Source organism: Tauraco erythrolophus, chromosome 11, assembly GCF_009769465.1.
Source record: "Tauraco erythrolophus isolate bTauEry1 chromosome 11, bTauEry1.pri, whole genome shotgun sequence".
NCBI classification, from domain to species: Eukaryota; Metazoa; Chordata; class Aves; order Musophagiformes; family Musophagidae; genus Tauraco; species Tauraco erythrolophus.
Genome location: NC_141475.1, coordinates 24,166,459 through 24,181,173, shown reverse-complemented (window position 1 = coordinate 24,181,173; position 14,715 = coordinate 24,166,459). Strand labels below are relative to the sequence as shown.

Below are 14,715 nucleotides of genomic sequence, written 5' to 3'. Positions count from 1 at the left end.
GGCATTTGGCGAGGAGAACAAATGGAAAAGTCAGCGCGAATTAACAAGGAATTAAGTGCACATGCAACGGTATTTTTAGCATAAGACAACCTAATAATTATGGTCACGTATTGTTTGTATCCCAGCAGTTCGTGTCTGCGTTTTGCGTGTTACTTCCCATACGCCCTTTTTCAAATGCAAAGAAGCAGATTTCCTCACGAGAGAGAGAGAAAATTTTGGTGCTTATAGAAGGGTTGAGCTGACAAGCGGAGAAGTGAAAATCCTCCATACGTTCCACAGCTATAAGACAGTCTCGCATACTGCTGAGATGCCTGAAACCTGCCTGCGACTCCCACCGCCGCAGCTGCACAGGGGACATCTTGGTGGCTTTTTCCAGGGAATTCAGTCCTCCTGCTTCTGTCTCTACTGCAAGGTTTCAATATGGTTGTTACGATGTTTTTCTTCCTTAAAGGATTTTTTTTTTTTTTTTAAATAGTGAGGAACTGAACCATGGTCCTCAAACCTGCAGGAGATAAATAACCCAACTTTGGTCACTGCTGATGCAGAGACAGACTCTACCCTGGTTCTGGCAGTGCAATATTGAAGTTCTCCACCAGAACAGTACCTTCTTTGGTTATGGGCACATCTGCAGCACATCCACCCAGCTCATTTACACTGGGTTTACTATGACTTGGCTCGCTAACGCCTTACTAAAACCAGTGTGAGTGATGTTCTTCACATTTAAAATCAAACTCAGAAATCTAAGGTGGGTTCCTAATAGCGTTGCAACACGGCTTCCTTCAACTCACAGTGTTGAGTCCAAACACTGCTATGCTCAGCACCTATGGAGAGCTGTGAGTCAGGGTAGCTCATTGAGCAAGGAAAAAGACAGCACAGACATTTCTTACACCCGGTGTCATGAGAGAACAAAGCAACAGAGAAAATCAGGGTGGAACTCTGCAGCAAATAGGGGCTATGAGAAATAAGAAGACTTACTGTGTATCACTGGCCTCACCTTTCCACCACAAAGAGCGGGCAAAGCCATGCTTGAGAAGGACACATTACCCCACGCTGCAGAGAGGTTATCATAGAATCATAGAATGGTTTGGGTTGGAACGGACCTTAAAGATCATCTATTTCCAACCTGCCTGCCATGGGCAGGGACACCCTCCACTACACCAGGTTGCCCAAAGCCTCATCCAACCTGGCCTTGAACACTTCCAGGGATGGGGTATCCACAACTTCTCTGGGCAACCTATTCCAGTGCCTCACCACTCTCAGATGGAAGAATTTCTTCCTTAGATCTAGTCTAAATCTCCCCTCTCTCAGTTTAAAGCCATTGCCCCGTGTCCTGTCACTACACACCCTTGTAAAAAGTCCCTCTCCAGCTTTCCTGTAGGCCCCCTTTAGGTACTGGAAGGCTGCTACTAGAAGGTCTCCCTGGAGCCTTCTCTTCTCCAGGCTGAACAACCCCAACTCTCTCAGCCTGGCTCCACAGCAGAGGTTCTCCAGCCCTTGGATCATCTTCGTGGCCTCTGCTGGACCCACTCCAACAGCTCCATGTCCTTCTTGTGTTGGAGGCCCCAGAGCTGAATGCAGTACTGCAGGGAGGGGTCTCATGAGAGCAGAGGGGCAGAATCCCCTTCCTGGTCCTGCTGGCCACACTTCTTTGGATGCAGCCCAGGATACTAACGCCAACATACAGGATAGGAATCAGTGGACAGATGGCACAGGGAGCATCCTTCAGGGCACCCACCTGCCCGGGGTGCCCCGTCTCCATCATCCCCTCCAGCCCCACCCCTGCTAACCCTGCAGTTCCCTCAGGCAGGAAGCCAGCGGGACCCCCACCACCTCCCCCCTCTGCACACCTTTCTGCTGGTGCGGCGAGGGGACATCTCAGACACAGAGAACAATGCTCTCCACAGACAACTCCTGCCCACCTGCCCAGCACTCGTCACCTACACAACTGGCTGGCTGAATTCTGACGAATCTTTACAAATCCATAAACCTTTGCTCCGTTAGTGCATATTTACGTTCTCTGCCTCTAGGTTTATTTTGGCCACTGCTGTGAGCAGGGCTGGACCAGCAGCAGCAGAGAGCAGACACTCTCGAGGAGCATTTCGGCATCTGTGTAGCACAATCCCATTTGCTGAGCCCCACAGCAGAGCAGGTTCTCCACCTACAGTTGTCATCTCTTACAGGAGAAATGCCATTGTGCCCGTGTCCGTTAGTGATTTACCATTCTTCCCATAACCTCCCCTGTCCCAGAGGCAATTCCTAAAGTGGATACTCAGCACATACCTTCAGAAATATCTCAAGCTCTGAAGAAACACAATATTATCTGTCGGGGTTTCTTCGGTTCTCTGTTCTCACCTGCTTTTCAGTCTTCAGGAACTTCCACGCATCCCTCTGAGGACACTTGCTGCTGTCACAGGCAGTGTGAAGTTTTCTTGTTTAACGTGAGATGCTGGTGCAGAGAAGGTTCTGCGTGGCCGTCTCACAGGGGTCGATGCCGCTGCAGTCCGTAAAACCAAGGTGCTAATATTAGGAATCTTTTTTTTAAATTACTATTTAGTCGCACTTCATTCATGTTTTTTCTTCTCTTTAAAAAAATTTTAGTTGCAATGCCTAATGTTCTGGCCAAAAGTGAGGATACATGAGGCTTATAGAGATGTCTGCAAAGGGCTTCTTGAGGACTAAGAGCCTGTGCTGCTGCACACCAAATCCAATCCAACAGCTGACAGATAACCCAGGGAAAGAAAAAGGGATTATTTTTTTTTAATAAGGACTTCATCCTCTATCTTGGTCACCACTTGGCATCACAAACGAGTGTGGTGGCTGCACAGGAGGAGAAGGAAGGAGCAGAGGGACAGCGGCTGGTGGACTCTAGCCTCAGAGCAGGCGGGAGCAAGCATGACACAGCACAAAGAAGCCATCAATTTCTCCGAGCCTCTCAAACCATTTTCTTGTTCCCGGAAAAGCGCTCTCCTCTCACTCTGTGCCAAAGGCAGTTTTGCCCAAGGGCTGGAGCACAGGAGGGCCCTCGGTGGTCTCAGTGGAGCCGTGGCAGGGATCCATCTGATGTGTTGGACACAGACATGTCATCGAAATACGGAGTTTTACCTATAGAGTTTTTCTCACCAGGTTGCTTTTCCCTTGTGAGATGAGCACAGCTATGCTAGGACAACCCCCAGCGGGGGCCAGAGGGGAGCTAGAGGACAAACTAGGGGGTAGTTTTTCCCCCAGTTGGGTCCCGTTTGGGAAGGAGCCTGCAAAGCCCCAAGGGAGGGGGGAACCAGCTTCATCGCCCAGCGGTGAGACGAAGGCTGACTCTGGCATCGCACAAGGCTTGCGAGCTCCAGCACGGGACACCACCATGCCCCCTGCTCCTGCACCCTGTCTCCAGCCTCCGCTGAAGCCGCGCTGCCTGTAGAGCAACAGGTCTGCGAGCCGTGATGGATCTACCACTCCTCTGCCAGATTTTCACAGGGTCATTCCCTCGCCACGGAACACAGCGACTCTGCGGCTTTTTAGGACAAGGGGCTGTTGTACCCTGCATATCCAAGTGTCACCTCTCTAGGAAGTGGGAATGTGTTTTGCCATAGGCATTTCTGAGCAGTGCAACGAGAAAGAGCCTGAACCCTGAGGTGGACAGAGGGAGCGGACAGAACGGTGCTCGGCTCTGACTGCCCAGACCACCCCAACTCCCATGGTGGGTGGATGAAGCCCCACAGATGTGTGCACTGGACAGCCTGGGAAAACAGCCACTGGTGATGATTCTGCCAAGGATGGAGCAGCCCAGAGACCACCTAAAACGGGCCAACTGGCATTAAGCCACATACATGCACAAAAAAAGTTATTTTTATTGTTTTGTCCCAGTATTCCAAAAGGAAAACTGTGGGAGGAGTTTGCAGAAATCACATTGTCAAGTACTACTTTCTTTTTTCCCCCTTCAAGGATTGCAACCGCCTTCCTAACTTTGGAGGAAGAGGCAGGGAAGGAAGTTTTGATGGAAGGAATTTAAACACGATGGCCTGACGTGGCCACGGTGCCTCCTGGGAGTCGTAGTCACATCTCCCACCCAAATTGCTTTTCCTGGCACAGCTCTGCAGCACACTAACATTTCCCGTGACGCAGCAGCAGCTGCAGCCCCGTCCCAGACCTCCCCGCCTGCATGGCCAGGGGACAGCGGGACCCCTGGACTTTAGTTGCTACAATACAGCCCTGGGGGCTGCTCAGAATCCAAACCATATCACATGTGGCCAGAGTATTTCAATTTTCTTTCACACCCTTCCCCTTTTGCAGAATTCCCATGGAAACAAAAACAAAGCTCTCGCTGTTTGGGTTTGGTTGGGTTTTCTTCCTTCCTCTCAAGTGAAATGGTAAATGAAAAACTGAATAAAAATGTATATAATACATATATGGAATAAAGTATGAGGTACCACTTCTAGCTTGATCCTCCCTGCAGCAGTGCATCTCTGATCTGTGTCACCCCTTAAGAGCCTCAGGGGACAGAAACGGGCCTCGAAGCTAAAATAATACCTTATTTCTTGCATTGCAGACTTGCTTTTGGGAAGGAAAAAACCCAAAGCCTCCCACCCATTTCCTCTCTGGCACATCATTGCAGAGATCCCTGGATGCCACCGTCTGGCAGCTGCCCCAGGCAGCTCCCCCAGGCAGTGGTGGAGGGGCAGGGGCAAAGCTATGCACAGCTTTAAGATAAAAAAAGGGGAAAAAAAAAAAAGGATATTTTTTGCAGCAGTTCACACAACTTAAAGGAATGCCAAGCACGTCAGTATATGAAGCACAGTATCTGGAGGAAGGAGAGAGTGCAAACCATCTCCTTATGGTGTGAAGCTAAGACACACACTGTCTTTCTATTTAAAGTCCTACAGTAACATGAACACCAGGTTTGAGTGAGCTCAACAAGTCCATCAGAACACAATTCCCATGGTCCCCTTTACCGCAGGATCTGGGCATCTTTTAATGCCCTGCCAGTCCAACACAGGAGAACTGAAGGCCACATCTGGAAAGGCATTCAGTGAATCAAGGAGACTGGTGTGACCTCCCTGGGGTCTGAAGCAGCTTTGCAATGGGAACATTGGCCTGCAGGGTGCTCAGTGCTGCTCCCCCCTCTCCCCTTTCCCTCCACCTGGGAACCGATGCCGGATGCAACCCCAGCTGTGCTGAAGACAAGGGTTTTGCTACCAACACCAGGGACCTGGGCATGTCCTGCAGGCCAAGCCAAACTGTCTTTCCCCTCTACCAGCACCCCCAAACTGTCTTCTGCCAGGAGGGAGAAAGAAGGTGGCAAGATGCAACCTGGGGCCAGGGGTTTGGGGTATGCCTCGTGTTCTCCTCGCCTAACCTCAACAGTTCATTAAATGGTGAATTACACGTTTTATCATTTGTCCATAACAGATTGTCAAGTCAGTATGTTATTATTAGCAACAGGAAAGGAACTAACTAAAATATTCTTAAAGTATGTAATGAGCACTTGAGTAAGAGTTAAGTAACGAGCGTTTCTTTAGGGAGGAATCTCAGCGAGACAAGCTCCACCCATTCTGTTAACAGACAAAGGCTTATATAAGCTGGATGTTACATAAAATCCTAAAATAGGGAGCTGGAGATCTCCCCCACCTTTGGATGATGCCGTGACTGCAGCCCACGTATACCTGAGCTGACACTGGACTAGTTCTGAGACGATGGCCGGGCCGGGAGCTGGCAGGAGCGATCAGCGTAGCCAGACGTGTCCTGCGTGCGCTTACGCTCTAGCTTGGGCTACGGGTCTGGATTTGCCCGCACGCTCCTCTGGATATACACAGATAGATATTCTGTGATCATCCCAGCGATGATAAAGCTATTTGGAGCGTGTTACAGCCCATGGGCCGTTTCCGGAGAAGCATGTGGGCAAATGTTATATATATATGTGTGTGTGTGTGTATATGAAAAACAGGGCATGGGGAAACTGCTGCGGGACTCTCCCTGTCTCCAGGGGTTTGCAATCAAGGGACTTTCTAAGCCAGAAGTGCTGTCTTTGCACTTTTACAGCGCCTGGCAGCTATTTCTTTCAACAAATTGTCCGGTCGAGTTTCGAGTTCACATGAACTTCCAACTTCTGCAATCTCATGCGACAAGAAAAACCCCGATTTACCATAATTTATCTGTGCAGAAAAGGGAATCCGTGTCTTGTGAGATCAACTACTATAGCTAAAAAAGGCAGGCTGGCAGGGGTGCGACCTCTTCATCAGGTCTTGTATGCCTGAAAGAAAGCCTTTCTGTCTCTATACATCCACCTCAGTAAAAAAATACTTTTTCTCCCTAAACACCTTGCATCCCACCTTCAGATGCGCTATTCCAACACGGAGACCATAGATTCAGCCCACACCAATGGTTCCTTCCTAGGCATGAGACCAAGAAAAAGTCTTAGAGAAGAAGATTTGCAATTCTCTTCACGACCCAGACACTCAATCCTCCTTCTAACACAGATCCCAGATGCAGTTTCATAAGACATCAGGGATACTCATCTGGTCGGGAGGCAAAATAGGGAGAGAAAGATCTTCAGATGAGCGGGCAGAGCAGAGCGTATCAGGAGCTCCTCTCCGGCCTACAAGGGTGCTATTCATTGCACTAATCAGTTTGCTCTGCAGGACTTGCAGAAACATGCCAAGGCTGTTGTGTGGTTCTGCCCAACTGACTTAGCATTTGTGATTTGCCTAACCTTTGCTCTGGATAAATGGGAGCTGCACCGAGGGAATTTTGATGTGAGTCCCCTGCTTCTAAAGCATCCTCCCTGGCTGCGTCCCACGGGCTTCCCTGGGGTTTGTTTTAAGGGAGAGACAGACAGAAGGCAGGCGGGAGGAGAAAAGGAAGAAATGAAATGCAAGCTGTCTGGCCCACAAAAAAAAAAAAAAAGGAAAAAGAAAAGAAAAAATCAGAATAGCCTGGCTTTGCTTTCTGTCATGTTATTTGTCTGCCTTCGGAATTAAATCCAGATGACATAGATAAGACGGTGGTGACCCCTAGTGCCCTCTCCAGCTGCAGCTTCCACTGTTGTTCCCTGTATTGATATTTGAGCATTAAAAAAAAAAGAAGCAGCAACTTTCAGATTTGTTCTTTGTTCACAAAGCCTCGCTCTGTCTCCCCTTTCAGAAACAGGATCTAATTTCCTCTCCCTACTCCAACTGTATCACGGCGAGGCGTTTGCTGCAGCATCCCTTTGTCACTGTTGTCTGGGAGCAGAATTAAACAAATTTCCTCGTGTAAGATCTTCTTATATTCCATCAACTCTACATCGTAGTACATTTATATTTGTTATGCTTGCAGAAAAGAAAGAAGAGCCTATTTTGCTAACTCCAAGCTTGTCAATAGCTAAGAACAGCCATTCAAACTCCTGAGAGGAGACCTTTGTCATTTGTAGAGTGGATTTTGCAGCCCCAAGCTGCTGAAAGGAGCGAGTCTTTCCTGTGACAGCCGTCGGTATGCACCTTTTTTTTTTTTTCCTAATAATGTCAAAACTCTCTGTTCCTGTGACTCAACTCGCACCAGACATACGCTGCTCGCTGAGCTGTGGGATGCTCATTGGGGCATTTTCTTGGTGTTATTGTGGGTGAACAACACCTCTTTCAGAAAAATCCGAAGACACATCCTTGCAGCTTACTTTAGGATGCAGGATTTTCCTTCAGGAAATAAATTATCTTGGCATAAACCTGAAACATTTTTAGCTTCCTGATAATGGAGAGCTTTAGGCATCTCCCCTTTCTCACAGGCTCCTTGTTCTGCTTGGGTGCCCTGGGTGCAGGGTGCCACCCCGACGCACCGCGCTCAGGGACAGGGCTGCACTTTTCATCGGTTGGCATCTCAGAATTTCACATATTCAATAGGATCTTGACATCATCTCATCAGCCAAAGAACCCACCGCTCATGGTCCCCACTGCGACATTTCCATCCTCAGGAGCGCAGTGGATGCCTCCACGCAGCCTCACCGGCTGCCACAACTTCATCCTAACGTCTCTTCTGCTCTGTATTCCTTCCTTGCCCCTTGCAGACAGGTGTCAGCATCGCTGGCCATCGCCCCGGCGCCCTCCATGCCACGTCGCGCCAGCCATGCCAAGGCTCCCCCCCAGCCACCACCAATTTACCCCCTGGCTGCTCAAGCCCTAAGAAGGGTTTAGCACTTCCCAACCCAAAAGCAACTCCCCAGCTTGGTGTCGGGGAGCCCTTCCCGGGGCTGCATTCAACCCCCTGTGCTCTCCCACCCCATGCCCAGCCCAGGCTTGCTCCATCCGCCTCACAGCCCCAGCAGACACTGACCGTGACACCCCAGCTCACCGCACCAGCATCACCATCGCCATCACCATCACCACTGCCAGCACCTCCTTCCCCTTTCGCTTCCTGCCAGCCCATTTCTCCACCAGAAATGACTTCCAGGTCTCGGCCAGCCCTTCCTCCCCAACATCTTTTTGCTTTTGAGCAGATCCTCTGGTTGCTCGTCCCCAGACTTCCTTCCCCTAAAGCCTCCAGGCTTCCTGCAGCCCTCTCCACCCCCTCGACCAGGAAAGCACCAGGAAAGCACCACCACCCTTCTCCTCAGGGGAGCCCTTTGGTGGCATTTCGGGCACTTTGGTGACTCAGCCCAGCTGAGGATGGATCAGCCAGAGATGAGGCTGGTCGATGCCCCCGCAAGAAACATTTTACTCATCGCAGGGCCAGGCGGGCAGGCTGGAACTAAAGTGACGGCGTTTTTGAGGTTTTAGTGCTAGTTTTTTGTCTGCTCTGGACATAACGTTGTTCTGCTGATGTGTCTACTCTATGAATCATTTTTCCCTGGTTTTATATCTCTTGGTGCACGTGTCCACTGGTTTAAATTAAAAGCAGCAGTTTCTGAGTTGAAGTTCCTCCTAATGTTTTATTTTTCAAGTAGGTTTCAAGGGGGACGGATAGGAAGTGTGTTAGTCATTGCATAATTTTAAATTGGCTTTATCTGGTGTAAATCTCTCTTCTCTTGTGTAGTGCTGAGATATCCTGTGCTACCCAGCCTACCACCGACCCTGCCTTGACCTCGTGTCCCTGGATCCAGCACTGCTTCAACCTTCCCACTTTATTTTCTTTTCCCCCTCTGTTTTAATTATGTATATGCAAAAATCTCATCCTCTGAGACACTGTTTGCTTCTTCCACAATTTCTGTACTGTTTCTCCTGAGTTTCTTTTCCTTGTTAGTTTTAGTAAACACCATTTTCTCTTTATTCCTGATCTGACTGCATATGGTCCTGTATAGAGAGGGCACTACAAAATCTCTCTCTATAGCACACGTATCTATCTTTCTATAGGTGCATTTTTTAAAAATAGTGTATTTTTCTCTATATTCTCATTTTTGCTTGCTGCTAGCTCTGTGTATTCCAATTATGCTCTGCATCTGCCAGGCTTGCATGTGCCTATAGCCACTGGTGGTATTAGTTCTGAATATTTTCATTTAAGCTCTGGCTTCGTTCACTCACACTATTAAACTGCTCAAAATTAGCTCGTCACTTTAATTTTTTGATTATCACACATGAATCAGCTTTTTTGCCTGCTTTTGCAATACACTACTTTCCTGGTTCCTCAGATCCTGCTTTATACTATTGGAAAAGGTTAGTCTTGTGAAGTAAAAATGCTTTCTTGGGTGTCACCTGAATGTCAGAATCTGACCCAGGCAAAGCTGGATTCGACACAAACCCAGCCAGTGGAACAGTCCACCATCAGGTGAAGTAGAATTATCATCATTAAAAATATCTTTATTAAAGATTGGAGGGTTTTTCCTTCCAAAGGCTACACTTTTTCAATGAAAACTGTAAATCCTGTGGCTTGTCTGACGCTGCAGGTCAGACCAGATGGTCAGAATAGTTTATTCTGGCATTCATACTTAAAAACTTACAAATATCCGGGTAAACTCTAACAGCATCTGGTAGAGAGACGTCAGATAAGATAAGGGAGTTGCTGCTTCTGATCTCAAATGTTCTGAATTCGCCTACAGTCCTGCCGAGACACCCGCTTCTCCCGCAGCAACTGGTAACGCAGCTGCTTTTACTCATTTTCCTTCTATCTGAGCTTTGTTATAACTTTCAAAACTTTCCTCTTCAAAACTTTGTTAGAAAACTGGCCTAATACGTCTTATACCACTTCACCTCCGTCTCCCCGGTGATGGAGAGCCAGTGTTTTACCGTAATTATCGTCTCATTAATGTCTCCCCAGCTTCTGGCTGGTGTAAAGCAGAAGATGACTCACTCGGAGGAGTTTGTCCCATGCTCTGGAGGAGTGTCAAGGTGGAGGCAGCTCTCAGACTTTGCTCCTTAACGTTTCAAGACACTGAGAGCTGGAAAAAACCCCACAGGCTGTGCAGAGGGTGCAGAAGGAGCAGCAGCTGGCACAGGCCAGCGCAGTGGTCTGAGGTGACCAGCAAGTCCCCCAGAGAAGGACCAGACACCCTGCGGCACAGCGCAGCAAAGGCACGCGGATCCACGGGAGGAGATCGCAGGCTGGAGCAGGTGGCACCTCCCGACAGAAAGCACATGAGAAAAAGTTTTATTTTTCCTTCAGAAAATGTTTGCCTTCAGAAAATCTATCAGGAAGCATAAAGTTAGTCTCAAAAAAGTTATTTTACTCTTGGAGAAGCACACAAGCCAAAAGGCGATAAAAAGTGCTGTGAGCTGCCTTTCTAGAGTTTAGATCAAACTCAGATCTGCTATTAGTCCCAGTTCCCCAGGACTCTGCTCCCAGTTCGCTCCTGATCTCCACTAAAACCGGCAGAATAATTCTCTATTCCTCTTTTTTTTTTTTTTTCCCAGACTCCTGGTCATTTTGCACAGTCCAAGTAAAAAATGTAAAATCAGGCTTGAACCATAGGATTAAAAATGAAAAATGAAGAGCAAGTGAAAAAAAAAAAAACAACCAAAAACCAATTAAAGAAACACAAAATCTTGCATACAAAACCCCGTCAGAGTCCACGCGACCATTTCTCTTCGTACTCACCGACACGTGAGCCGCACAGACCTCAGCAGAGCACTGCCAGGACTGTGTTCTCACCTTCCTTTAGTTCTGTCCACAAATCTGGGGAGACCCGAGTATTCCAAATCCCAGACGAAGATACCCAAGCGTACAACACAGGATGAGTCTCCTTCACATGGAAGTCTTTTTTGAGGAAATAACTGGACATGGTGTGTCTATCTGAGGCTGAGGACCGGCGTGCTGAGCAGCGCGGTGTTTACCTACGTGTACAGCAATGCCCATTTGCCTGCCTCATCCATCAGGTTCTCTTTCAACAGAAGAAAACTTTAAAGGAAATGTATTGGAAATTATTGCATTTCATCCAGTTTTTGCACTTTCTCAGCTGGCAATCCATGTCCTGTTATAGATTCCTGAAAATTGGTAGCGTGTAGACAAAGAACGCTAACCCACAGAACAACCGGTGGCTCGCAGCCTCCAAGGTGTCGGGTCGTTAGGAAACCCGTCAATGAAAGAGGCTGTGAGGTGCCAAATTACCCTGTTTTACCCTCTGTCACACTTACTGAGGGAATGTAAACCCAAACCAGAACCAGTTCTTCAGCAATGTAATTATTAAGTGTCACGTACAGCAGCCTGTAACACACACCCAGAAATGGGCCACTTGCCTTTTAACTTTATTTTTTAGCTTTCCGCCCATCCCATAATGGATACCCGGTTATCGCGGACAAGACGAAGGAAGGTGATTACTAGGAATTTTCTGGCTCTCCCACATGTAGATGAATGACACTCAGGCGAGGTGGTTTTTTATTGGCATTTGCTTCACAGCCACAGCGCCCAGTTTCCAGCTGAGGACACCGGAGGTTTCTATGCTCGTACAAGAAGGGCTGGCATTTATGTGGGGTCACGACATCATTCCTAGCATCTCTCCAGGCAGGTCCTTACGCAAATGACTAGCATTTACTTGGAATCTGCATTAAGAGACTCCTCCTGCAGTACTGTGTTCAGTTCTGGGGCTCCAACACAAGAAGGACATGGAGCTGTTGGAGCAGGTCCAGAGGAGGACCATGAAGATGATCCGAGGGCTGGAGCACCTCTCCTGCGAAGACAGACTGAGAGAGTTGGGGCTGTTCAGCCTGGAGAAGAGAAGGCTCCAGGGAGACCTTCTAGCAGCCTTCCAGTGCCTAAAGGGGCTACAAGAAAGCTGGAGAGGGGCTTTTTACAAGGGCGTGTAGTGATAGGACATGGAGTAACTGCTTTAAATTGAAAGAAGGGAGATTTCAATTAGATATAAGGAAGAAATTTTTTACATTGAGGGTGGTGAGGCACTGGAAGAGGTTGTCCAGATAAGCTGTGGATACCCCATCCTTGGAAGTGTTCCAGGCCAGGTTGGATGAGGCTTTGAGCAACCTGAACTAGTGGAGGGTGTCCCTGCCCATGGCAGGGGAGTTGGAACTAGATGATCTTTAAGGTCCCTTCCAACACAAACCATTCTACAATTCTGTGATTCTATAATTCTACGATTAACATTGAACTGAAAAGCTGCTTCGGAAGAAGACACCTGTTTCCCAATCTTTGGGTTCTCCCTGTAACCAAACATCTCCAGGCTGGTTCAGGCGAGTGAAGGTTGCAGCTGGGCGTCATTCAGAGCTGCATGGCTGTGTTTAGTATTGACTTAAGTAACCAAGGGCTGCCCTGAGCAAACTGCCCATCCCAGATCCAAACACCTTATCTCCTGGCAGCGCTGTTCCTTCTGCACTTAAAGCGAAACCACGCTTTGGAGCCACAAATGGAGTTAAGCCGATGAGAGAGAGGACAATTTCACATCACTTTCTCCTGCTGTTAGTGGAATTCCCAAAATGAAACCTCAGGCCAACGAGCACAGCTCTGGCAAACCCCCTCTCCAGCCGGCCGGCGCTTACCTGGGTCTGAACTAAATTCACTGGAAAGTCCCCAGAAACGATGTGACGCTCTGTGTTGGTGCGTTCATCCGCGGGGCACAGCCAGCACCATGAAATCCCAGCACCGCGCCGCGGGCGCAGCTGTTCCTGGAGCCTGCAGAGAGGTCGGCAGTGCCTCTGCTCCGGAGGCAGTTGACCCACAAGATGGGTTAACTCGGGGTTAACCCACAACTTTAGAGATAAGCAGGTGAAAATATGCCGGCAGCAGCGCAGGATCGCAGGTCACTGCTCCAGCTCCGAGGTGCTTCCTCTTTCTGACGTCACTTTAGCGCTAAACTGAAAGCAAGCAGCTCATAGCCTTTTTTTTTTTTTTTTAATAACTAGTTCAATTTTTATTGTTTTAAAGGTAGGAAGAGGTGACTTTTTATCTCTAAGCCGTGGGGAAAAAAATTGTATAGTATTCCTGCATCTAATCATATTACATGGAAAGGAAAAATACCCTGCAGTTTTCAGAAAAGCTTCAGCGACTAAAGCTTGCTTCACTGAAACGGGACCACAGTGAGGCTTCCCGGCCAGCAGCGATCGGAGACAGGCATTAAACCATCACTTTCTGCGGCGATCCCGCTATGTTATTTTCCTTCCATGAGGGACAGGGAGCTCTCACTAGCGGAGAAGGTGCGATTCCTTTCATGGCTTTACTCTCAGCAAGTGGGGACACTTCTTATAAACTCTTCAGAAGTGCTCGATTCAGAGTTTTCGAAAAGTTGTCTCGTCTTCACTCTGAAAGACTTTTCTTTCCTCGCTTCCAGTTCCTGATGCAGTGGCTGTTGTCAGGCTGGTGGTTCAGGCTGAACCCGCAGAGTGAAGCCCTCCAGAAGCTTCATTTAGTGACAAAAAGGAGTGCTGAGGTTCCCTGGGAGAGAGCTGAGCAGAGACCCTCTGGAATATGGGAAAAAGACAGACAACGGTTAGGATTATTGTATTTAGGTGAGTGCCAGTACTCGTTTGAAGGTCAGTATTTATTTCAGTAAACTGTAGATATCAGTGAGCCACTAGATCCTCCTGCTTTGCTTAGATGGGGAAAAGTGTGCTATTCTGGAAACACCAGCCCGAATTTTCACATTTGCGCCCCAAATTCCACTGCATTTTTAAAGCACTGAAGACATGGTGCTGCTCCCTACCCAACTCCTTTGACTTGCTCAAGACGGAATCCAAGCTTTCGACACTGCAAATGCCAGCCTTGGACCTTTGGAGCTGATGATGACGACGACGTACTCCGCTGATTTTCGGGATGCTCCTCGTGACTCCAGGCATAGTGGTGAGCACTCAGCGTTTAGAGAAGCAGGCTGTAGGAGGGTGTCATAAAAGGAACACCTTTGACTTCTGATTGCAAAACCCAGAGATCACTTCAGGAGATTGCAGCCCCCGCACGAATAGGTTTGTTTAGGGTGGTACCGCTGTCAGTGACTGTACTGACTGAGACAGCACTCGCACAGCATTAGCCTGGGCAAGGCCTGGGTTTTAATTAGGAGAACTAAGGCTCCGTGAGTGACCAAGGGTGGTAATGAGTCACAGCGCGAGATACCGTACGGAGACTGCTTGGGGCCATGGAGTTAAGCAAGTCCTTCCTCTGAAAATCTCCCCTCAGAGCGTTCCCCTGGGAGGAGGAAGCCGGCAAAGCGTTCGGCATCGCAGCACGCTGCTCCAGCGGGGACCACAAACGTGCCTGATCAGAGGCTAAAGCAGAGGATTTTGTGCACCCCTAAGAACAGACATGTGGAAATATCACTTTAGTGGAGACGCACGGCGGAGGAGGGCGTTTCTTCCATTCTCATGCAGTTCCTAAAACGCTTCATTT

General features: G+C 48.5%; 1 protein-coding gene across 6 annotated transcripts in view; it reads right to left on the bottom strand.

The window, feature by feature from the left end:
- PLD1 (phospholipase D1) overlaps nt 1-13,189 on the bottom strand; it is an 80,518-nt gene extending 67,329 nt beyond the window's left edge. Inside the window, exons 1-3 of one of the 6 annotated variants that reach the window (XM_086618229.1) lie at nt 12,879-13,189; nt 10,243-11,286; nt 2,353-2,494 (exon numbers count right to left, since the gene is read on the bottom strand). The gene's annotated coding sequence lies outside the window, so the exon portion shown is untranslated. Of the gene's footprint in view, nt 1-2,352; nt 2,518-6,320; nt 6,562-10,242; nt 12,021-12,878 lie in introns of those variants that run through there. The other 5 variants (XM_086618227.1, XM_086618226.1, XM_086618228.1 and 2 more) reach the window with 5 other exon arrangements.
- Between the last annotated feature and the right edge of the window lie 1,526 nt (nt 13,190-14,715).